This window comes from Herpailurus yagouaroundi, unplaced genomic scaffold, assembly GCF_014898765.1.
Source record: "Herpailurus yagouaroundi ecotype Mexico unplaced genomic scaffold, PumYag 77, whole genome shotgun sequence".
In the NCBI taxonomy this organism is placed as follows: domain Eukaryota; kingdom Metazoa; phylum Chordata; class Mammalia; order Carnivora; family Felidae; genus Herpailurus; species Herpailurus yagouaroundi.
The window spans coordinates 82,507,668-82,517,465 of record NW_024412388.1 but is presented as its reverse complement, the minus strand read 5'-3'; positions in this window follow the sequence as shown (position 1 = coordinate 82,517,465).

Genomic DNA, 9,798 nt, shown 5'->3' with positions numbered 1-9,798 from the left:
TTTTCTCTTGAAGAGGGAAATTTACTGCCATTTTTTGGGAAGAGATCGCTCAGCATTTTTCAGACTTGATGAAATTTCCAAGCTAAAGCAATTATAAAAACCACGAGACAGGAGTGAGAGCCTATGTTGGGATTTGCTTGTTTTGTTTCAGCTGTTTCTATGAGGTGTGGGATGAGAGCAGCTCTTCTGTTTAGAAGCCATGGACACTAGTAATATGTATTATCTTAACTTTTCTGTCAGTAATTACAAAGTTGATGAAGTTAAGGGATTAACAAAAATTGAGGGATACAATGACTATTTGGGAGGACTATTTCAAACTTGGAAAAGTGATAGCATCATCTTTTTTTCTCTTTATGATTCATTTACTTGTGTAGTTCATGAAGAGCAAACTGTTCACAGAGAATTCCATCCCTGTTGGATTGTTCTGACTTTGCAGACAGACAGTAAAAAATTAAAACAAAAACTAGTAATAAAATCTCAAATTTCATTGACCTCCCTTTTTAGGTTTCATCTAGAAAATTTCCTTCATTTTTCAGTTGTTTGCTAAAGGTCTAGAAGTTCACAAGTGTTTTGATTTACACTGATATTTGGAATTTTTAGTACCTTTGTCAATACTGAAATTTTCTCATATTTCTTATGTACAGAGTAAAAGGAATATATGTTATGACTTGAACTTGTCTTTATTTAATTCTCCCACCCATATATTAGTCAAGACTTTTTTGTTGTAAATAACAGAAAGTAGCCTGAGCCATCTTAGGTGAAAAAGGAGAATTTATTGTATAAAAATACAGAGGTGACTCATACAACCGAAGAGCAGAAATGCAGGTGGATCTCAACAGATAATGAGAACCAGGAGCAGGAGAGGTATCAGAAACCCCTGTTTATTGTTTCTTATTTTCTCTGCATATTTTTAAAAATTCTTTTCTCCATTTAAAAGTTTGGTTTCTATTTGTATACCATGTTCATAGCAGCATATTTACAATAGACAAAAGGTAGAGAAGCAAACTAAGTGACCATCATCTGGTGAAGGAATAAAGAAAATGTGGTATGTACATACAGGGGTGTATTATTCAGCCTTAAAAGGAAAGAAATTCAGATGTATAATATAACAAGGATGAACTTTGAGAATGTTATGCTAAGTGAAATAAGCCAGTCACAAAAGAGAAATACTTTATGATTTCACTTTTATGAGAATGTTATGCTAAATGAAATAAGCCAGTCACAAAAGAGAAATACTTTATGATTTCACTGGAGTAGTCAAATTCATAGGGACAGAAAGTAAAAGGGCTTTGCCAGGGCTGGGAGGAGAAGGAAAATGGTGAGTTGTTATTTAATGGGTATAGAGTTTCAATTCTGCAACATGAAGAGTTCTGAAGATTGGTGTGAAAGTACTTACCACTACTGAAGTGTGTACTTAAAAATGGTTAAGATGATACATTTTAGATTATGTATATTTTACCACAATTTAAAAAAAGTAAATGATTGTAGGTAATTTAGTTTGTCTGGTAATAGTGCATATGGATTTACTATGCAGGAAAGTAATGTTAAGTAGTGCACACATATTGCATACAATTGGATGAGAACCAGCCTCTGGTGGGTAGCAGTAAATGTTAAATTGTTCAACATTGATTTTTAGTGAAGCAGTATTCCTTAATAAAGAATTAAATACCTTCTTGAGGTTAAAAACAACCCTGCTTTCTCTGATTTGCTGGTTGACATCATGCAGAATATCCTCCCATCCTCAGCATCTGATTTTACATTATATACTTTAGTCCCTAAAAAGACTATAATAGTCTTCTAAATTCTAGAAATCTGACTCTGTTTTTTTTTAAGTGCTCATCCTGGTCCAATATCATCTAATACAAATACTGTCCTGTAAATTTTGCTAAAATACATAAGAAATGTACACCCCCATGTTTCTGAAGGAAGAAGTAAGAATATCAGGCCCACTGGAAGCTGGGAGACAGATCTTGGAGACCAATACCCTGTGGCCCAGGTTTGATTATAGGAGCCAGAGGGAATTGAGGAAACTCCTGAGATAGCAGCCTCATACACAGGGCTACTATTCAAAATATGCCAGAGGAGAAACCTCGGTGAGCATCTTGGCCCATTTTAGTTCACCCCCACCCCCAAAGAAAAGTAGTCAGTAAATAAAACAGGATAAAAGCAGATAGCTGAGAACTTGATGTAGTTTAAGGCAGAGGCCAGGGACCAGAATCCCAAGATCAGACACACATGGGGAAGTCAAAACTGAAAATTCTATGAATCAGAGGGCAGGAAGTTGAGGAGTTAGAGAGAAAGTGTGTCAACAAAATCTCACCAAAGTGTGCCTTGTTGGAAGCAGAGTCATGATTAGCCCTGGCCGCAGTGGAAGAGTCTTGGCTCTGATCACTGCTTCTATTTGTTTGCAGCCACCTTGGTGAAAATAATTTGCCTAAAACCAAACTGGTAAAGATGGTTAAACATGACTCTTTTTGTAATTGGTTATTTGTCTATTATTAATGTTGAAACATTGGAGAAGGTGTTTAGAATTTTAATGTAATAAAACATTTTTTAGAATTTTGGGGATTTTTCTCTGGTCTTTGAACTTTGATTTTTAATTCATGACACATTTTCATCCAATCATGTTTGCTTTTCTTAGCAAATCTTTATAGATTTTGTACGAGATTGCCCAAAACAAGCCAGTCTAAAATCTCTTTTAATGAGTCATTGGTTCTCTTATTGTATACCCCAGGGAATCTGCAGAATTAAAGACGTGATGTAGTTAAGGTTGGTAGAAGAGAATGAAGTCGTTTGATGTCATTGAAGTTTGTATTAATCACTGTATTCACCTAGAAGATTCTGAGTTTTTTTTTCTCAATCTTAAAGTCTTTCAGCTATCAAAATAATGTAAGGATTTACTGGGTTAGAAAAGCTGGCATATTATTTCTCTTCTCCCCTTTCTACAGTGAAGATATCAGTGGCTCAGAGTCATTTGCTATCAAGAGTTTTACTCATATATCATTTTATACATTGTTAGGTTGATAAATTTAAACCTAACCTTAAAGCTGTCTGAGAAGCCACTTTGAGACTGTGCATGTTTTTCATTATAGCTTCAATTCTGACAGCAACATTGAGTAGTAAAAATACTTTCCTGTAAAATTTGCTGAAACACATAAGAAATGTACAACCAAAATGGAACATAAATAGGGTTAAGTAAATGAAGTTAACATCACTGGCTAAAAGCAAAATTACATAGAAAGAAGCAAGATTTTTAATTAAAAATATGGCTGAAAGTTGTAAAAATTATAACAAGTTTCAAAAAATTATAAAATAATGTTAACTGATAGTTGGAAACATTGATTTTAGACCAATTACCCTTCAGGCAAATGAGCAGAACAGACATAATTGACTCTATGTGAATTAGGAATGAAGAAGAAAAGGAACTTTTGTTCCCCCCAAAATTCTGAAAAAACAAAAAAAGACAAAAAGGCTTAATCACTCATGAAAACTCACAGGCTTCTTCAAGTGCATCAAAATTACTAAGATGAAAAATCCATATCAGATAATATTTTTGACCAATTTATCCCTTCAAACAATTTGACTTTGAGAAATTTCTTTTAGGTCAATTTGTTTTTGACAATTCACTTTGAGCTCTTGGTTACTCTCAGCAGCCCATTTCCCTCTGCCAGTCTCTCTTGTTAAAAGCCATTGATGTAATAGGAAGACTCATCCTTTCCTGTTAGTTGTTGGAATAAAACTGGGGAGAATGTTCTTGGAGGAATTCATTAACAGTTAACAGAGATACTTAAGATTATGCAGACCAAACCTTTCCTCACTTTACAACTGACAAAAAAAAAAAAAAAAAAAGAATTTGGGTTATTGGGGCTATGGTCACAGTAAAAAAATGAAAAAAATGAAAATGGATATTAAATTAAAAAAAAAAAAACTTTTTTTTTTTTTTTTATCTTTGAGAGAGAGACACACACACACAGAGTGTAAGTGGGGGAGGGTCAGAGAGAGAGGGAGATGCAGAATCTGAAGAAGGCTCCAGGCTCCGAGCTGTCAGCACAGAGCCCAACATGGGGCTCGTGAGTTTGTCAGAAAATTACTCTGTTCAATAATAAATACACAGTTTGGCTCGAATTTAAAAATCTTATTTAGGGGCGCCTGGGTGGCGCAGTCGGTTAAGCGTCCGACTTCAGCCAGGTCACGATCTCGCGGTCCGTGAGTTCGAGCCCCGCGTCGGGCTCTGGGCTGATGGCTCAGAGCCTGGAGCCTGTTTCCGATTCTGTGTCTCCCTCTCTCTCTGCCCCTCCTCCGTTCATGCTCTGTTTCTCTCTGTCCCCCAAAAATAAATAAACGTTGAAAAAAAAATTAAAAAAAAAATAAAAATCTTATTTAAAAAACCCCCATGATTGTGGCATTGTTGCCCCATGCTAAGAAGGTGGCATATGTGTTATTCTGCCTGGTTCCTTTCAGGTAGTAGGATAATAATAAAAGTTAACATTTGTGTAGCATTGGTCATTGGCCAAATACTGTGCTAAACTCATTTAATCCCCACAGTAGTAACACTGTGAGGTAGATACTGCTGTTATCTCCATTGTGATGGATTGAATGCAAAATACCCTCATACTTAAATAGTCCTTCCTTGTAAACACACCCCTTGTAATATGACATTAAGATTCTTCTGTCAAGTGGCAAAGTGTATATTTTTTACCCTCTGAATTTGTGTTGATCTTGTGATTTGCTTTGGTCAGTAAAATGCAGTGGGGGCAATGTTATGGCATTTCTGAGTGCAGGGTTCAAGGGCCTTGCACATTTCTGCTCTGTCTCTCAGAACCCTGCCAGCACTATGTGCACAAGCCTGAGCTGGCCTACTTAAGGGTGAGAGATTACAAACAGATCTGTCCCAGCCAAAGCCATCTTAGGTTAGCTTTCATCCAAAATACGTGAGAGAACCAAGCCAAGATCAGCAGATTATATAGTTTATGGTTGTGAAGCTATATAGCATAATGGTTTAGGAACATGGGCACTGGAGGCATGAATAGCCTCGTTGAGATCAGAAGAAGCACTGAGTTTGAGACTATAAAAAAAAATACAACTGAACCATATATAACTGTGGGCAAGAACGAATGCTGTTTGTCTTAGGCCAATGAGTTTTGGGTTTGTTGTATTACATAGCAATGGCTAAGTTATATACTCATTTAATAAATGAGGAACTGAGGTACTGAATGGTATAATAACTAGTCAGTGGTTCCAAAGCTAAAAGTAAGCAGAATTGGGATCTGAACCTAGGTAGTGTGACTCTGGTCTGCGTGCTCTTAAAATATTATGCCATGTGGCTTTAAGTGCAAACTGCATAGCACAAAGATGAACAGAGGCCAGTCTGCCATCATCCATCCATACCTTTACTCCTGAATCACTTATAGTAACAAACTTCACAATGAATTCCCATCTCTTCCCACTGGCATATTTAAATCTGTGATTTGTCTTTTTATTATTGCCTCACCTCATCTCCATTCTACTTAATGGAATGACTTTCTCAACCATAGTTCACATTCTAGCTAAACTGTAGGAGAAAGGAAAAAAATCCTTTTCTCTACCCATTTTAGGTTCTCTGCTTGGGGCTTTATAAATTAGATTGACAAAAGATTGACAAGAGAAAGACATACAGAAATTTATTAACATATGCATTGCTCATAAACGTGGGAGTACTTAGCAAGGAATAACTCAAAGAGGTGGTTAGGACTTGGGCTTATATAGTATCTTAACAAAAGTACAATAAATTTTTAGACAAATTACAAAACACAAAGTAAAATGACTTTGAATTTCTATAATGGCAAATTTGGGGATGGCAGATAGAAAAGGGGGAACTAATGGAAGATAAAGGCTAGTTAGTAAAGTTTGGTATGTAGATTTTTTTGGTGCTATCTCTGGGCTGATGAGGATCTAGAGTTGTCTCTGTGATTAACTTTTGTCCTTTCTTGGTAGAGAGGAGAGTGGGGGAAAACTTTAAAAATTATGTGCTGTTTATAGGGGTAATTATGGGGAGGGCAGAGGACTTTATATGTACTTTTTTTCAGTTACCGTCAGCTCAAAATAATTCTTTTGCCTAAGTTGAATACTTTGTAGTGGCATATTCTGCTACCCTTCACCATTTATGCTTTTGTTAGCTGTTACAGTAAACATCTTTCTCATTCTAACTCCTTCTCAACCAAGGGAGATCCCTGTGAACACAACGACAGTCTGCTATTGATCAGTTCAGAACCACATTTTCCGACAACTCTTATCTGCTCAGGAATCTGTTACCATGTCAGGTGCAGTATAGAAGGTTACTTACTCCATGTTGGACCATAACTTCCTAAGCCACGTTACTCTTTCAGTATGGCACCATTTGTCGTTTCTTTAAACCTCTCTGGTTATAAGCCAGTTGTCTTAACATTGCATCTTTAGTTCACCACCAAGATCCACCTGAGGTCTTGAGTCAAATTATTTTTATTGCAGGTGACTGAAATCCACTGTCCCAGGGAAAGATCACTGTCCCAGCTGTGTCCAGTACCATGTCTGGCCCAGAAACCTTGGCCAGAGGAGAGGGACACTAGGGGCGGAATGGTTACCAGGGGCAAATTGCTGTCACTCTGCAGATGTGAGAACTCTTCCAGCTGTTTTTAGAGGACATGAGCGTTCTGGTGAGACAACTTGGTAGATATCTACTATCCTGTCTTTCCTGAGAATGATCTTAGCCATTTCCTGACTGTGGAAGGGAAGTCTGAGTAATGTGGAGAAAAACAAAATGAAAGAAGACATTTTTAGGGTTTTGAAGGTCTGTGTTTGAATTTCAACCTGTTTATCTGTATATAACAACTTACAACTTGCTTACATCCTTGGAACTCGGTTTTATCTACAAAACGAGACTTGTGAACCTCTTCGGATAAGGCATACCCAGGCTTATGTTACCCCGTAGAATTCCCTTCTGTATTCATTCCTAAGCCTGTGCACTTCTCTCACATCCTCTCACCTTCAAAGCCCTGGACATTGAGGGGGAGTCAATATTCCATACTCTAATATGTATGGCTTGTGGTTTAATTGTTTTTTCTTTTAATTTTTACAAATTGAAGTTTCTTTTCCCATGTTGGAAATACCTTATTTATAGTTTTAAAGTTGCTTTTATAGCCCTTCCTCCATTAACTATTCTGACATTACTTTGGGCCATCTTACTGTACTTTCTTCGGAGAGTCCATATATATCCAGTGTGACTCTACCATCTCAAATGTGTCATCTCCCCTGCATTTAATCTTTCTATACCCTTGGAGGGAAGGGGCAGTTTTTCTCTGTATCTTTTGTACCCAGCAACACTTGACCTGGGACTAGCACATAGTAGGCATTCATTCAGCATTTGTTGAACCATACATATATTGAACACCAGCTGTCATGTGTGAATGGGATTGTCAGATGGCCCACAAAGAAATCAGTTGTGGCAAGTCACAGAAATAGGACTGTCTTTTCATCGGAGCATAAGGTTGGTTCTTTGATCTGGAGGAGTCTTTTTCCCCTGACAAAGATTTAAGCACACTGTGTGCTTTCTTTCAATTAATGCTAATGGCAGGGTTTCCAACAAATACAGCAAATAAGAAGGATAAGAGACAGAGACAACTTCCAATGCTACTTTTATTAAAAAGTAATCTGCAGCTTATCTTAGCTCTTTCAACATCCAATATCCAAGGATGGCTATTTGAATATTTTCCCTGCCAGTACCTCTAAGGTTTTGAAGCCAGGAGATCACTGGTTCCTCATCTCTGCCCAGCAATATGTGCAGCACGTGCTACAGGCCCTCTCCTGCGTCCTTCTCCTCTAGTTTCTCTTCCGTTGCTCTTTGCCACTGCTCCATATTTATGAGAAGGGGAGGGTGAGAAGAGAAGGGGAGAGCTGTCACGCATTAGGACTTGTTTCTACAGGGTATGCCCCCTTTGTTTTCTATAATTCCTCCTTTATTCCTTTCTTTTTCTGCAGCCCAAATCTTATTTTTGTGTTGTTCCACCTTAAATCTGCCAAACTATGGGGTTGACTGTCCTAAATTGGAAAAAAGAAATACAAGCGCATGCTCATATACTTACTCCATGTTGGACCATAACTTCCTAAGCCACGTTACTCTTTCAGTATGGCACCATTTATCGTTTCTATAAACCTCTATAAACCTCTATAAAGGTTTCTCTAAACCTTCTCTAAACCAATTATAGCAGGTATAATTGTAAAGACCTTTCTGCATCTGAGGCCAGTATCTACGTTTACATTTGCCAAATGTGGCAGTTGCTTATCAACTGTGTGAACTTGGTGAGGTTGCTTAACCTCTCTCTGTCTCAATTTTCTTGTCTATAAAATGGAGATAATAGTACCAACCACATAAGCATAATATAAAAAATAAAATAATTCTATAAATGTGTTATCATAGTTTCTGTCAGTGTAAGTGCTAAAAAAAGGTTTATTATATTGTCGTTACTGTTGTATTTGGTAATTGTATCATGACTTAGCCCTTAGCATAATTCCATTCAGCGAACATTCTTTGAGTTTAATATGAATGTAAAATCCTGTGCTGAGTCCTGTAGGAGATATTAAGATATGTTAAGGTTCCAAGTTTAGAGGAGATTCCAATCTGATGCGGATGAGATACATATGCACACTAATAGCGTTATTAGGAAGAGGATTATAAATGGTAGAAATGAGATACAATCCAAAACGAATGGGAGCAGTCACAATGTTGAATCTGGTAAGGTTTTATTGAGAGGTACTGTTTGAACTAAACTATGAAGAATAAGACAGGGTGAAGGAAACTATGAGGGAGGAAAAAGCATTGCAGTTTGAGGAGGCTTAAAAATTAGCCTATGAAAGAAATGTTGGATAATCATTTTCCATCCATATACTATTTCATTGCAAATTTATTTATTTAGGCAATAATTCACATGCAAAGAGAAAGGAAAGGACTGCTGTGGATTAGCATTTTCCAATTGGCTAATAGAAATTCCGAGATAAATGATTCCGTGGTCATATGCATTTTGATATTCAAAAAAACATTTTGCTATCCTTTCAGATTCTGCTACCAGTTTTCTTACTACTTGCAACCTAATGACTAACATATGCCATATATATTAAAAAAATTTTTTTTTACATTTATTTATTTTTAAGACACAGAGAGAGACAGAGCACAAGTAGGGCAGGGGCAGAGAGAGAGAGGGAGACACAGAATCCAAAGCAGGCTCCAGGCTCTGAGCTGACAGCACAGAGCCTCACGCGGGGCTCGAACTCATGAATCGTGAGCTCATGACCTGAGCCGAAGTTGGACACTTAACTGACTGAGCCACCCAGGCGCCCCTCACATGCTATATATTTTAAGGTTTTTCTTACAGCGGCACCTAACTTTTTTTTCTTCTTCCCAAATCCTGTATGACATGAGATCGTCCAATTTACGCTGCAGCAACAAACAACCTCAAAATCTGGCTTAGAGCAACAAAAAATTGATTTCTCAGTCATGTGTACCATGTCCAAAGCAGGCCAGCAGAGAAGGGTGCACTGCTTATTGTCGTCACTCAGCGACAGGCTGATTGAAGTTCCATCTAACGCATGCTTCTGCAGTGTCCACGGGAAAAAAGGCAGTGACTTTGATGGTTCCATCCAGAAGTGTTCTGTGTCACTCCGTTGACACTTTTTTGTCCAAAGCAAGTCATATGACCACATCTAATTTCCAAGAGTGTGGAAGTAAAAGTTGCCATGCTCCTAGGGAATGAGAGGGAAACTTGGAAATTTATAAACAGGCCTAATGAC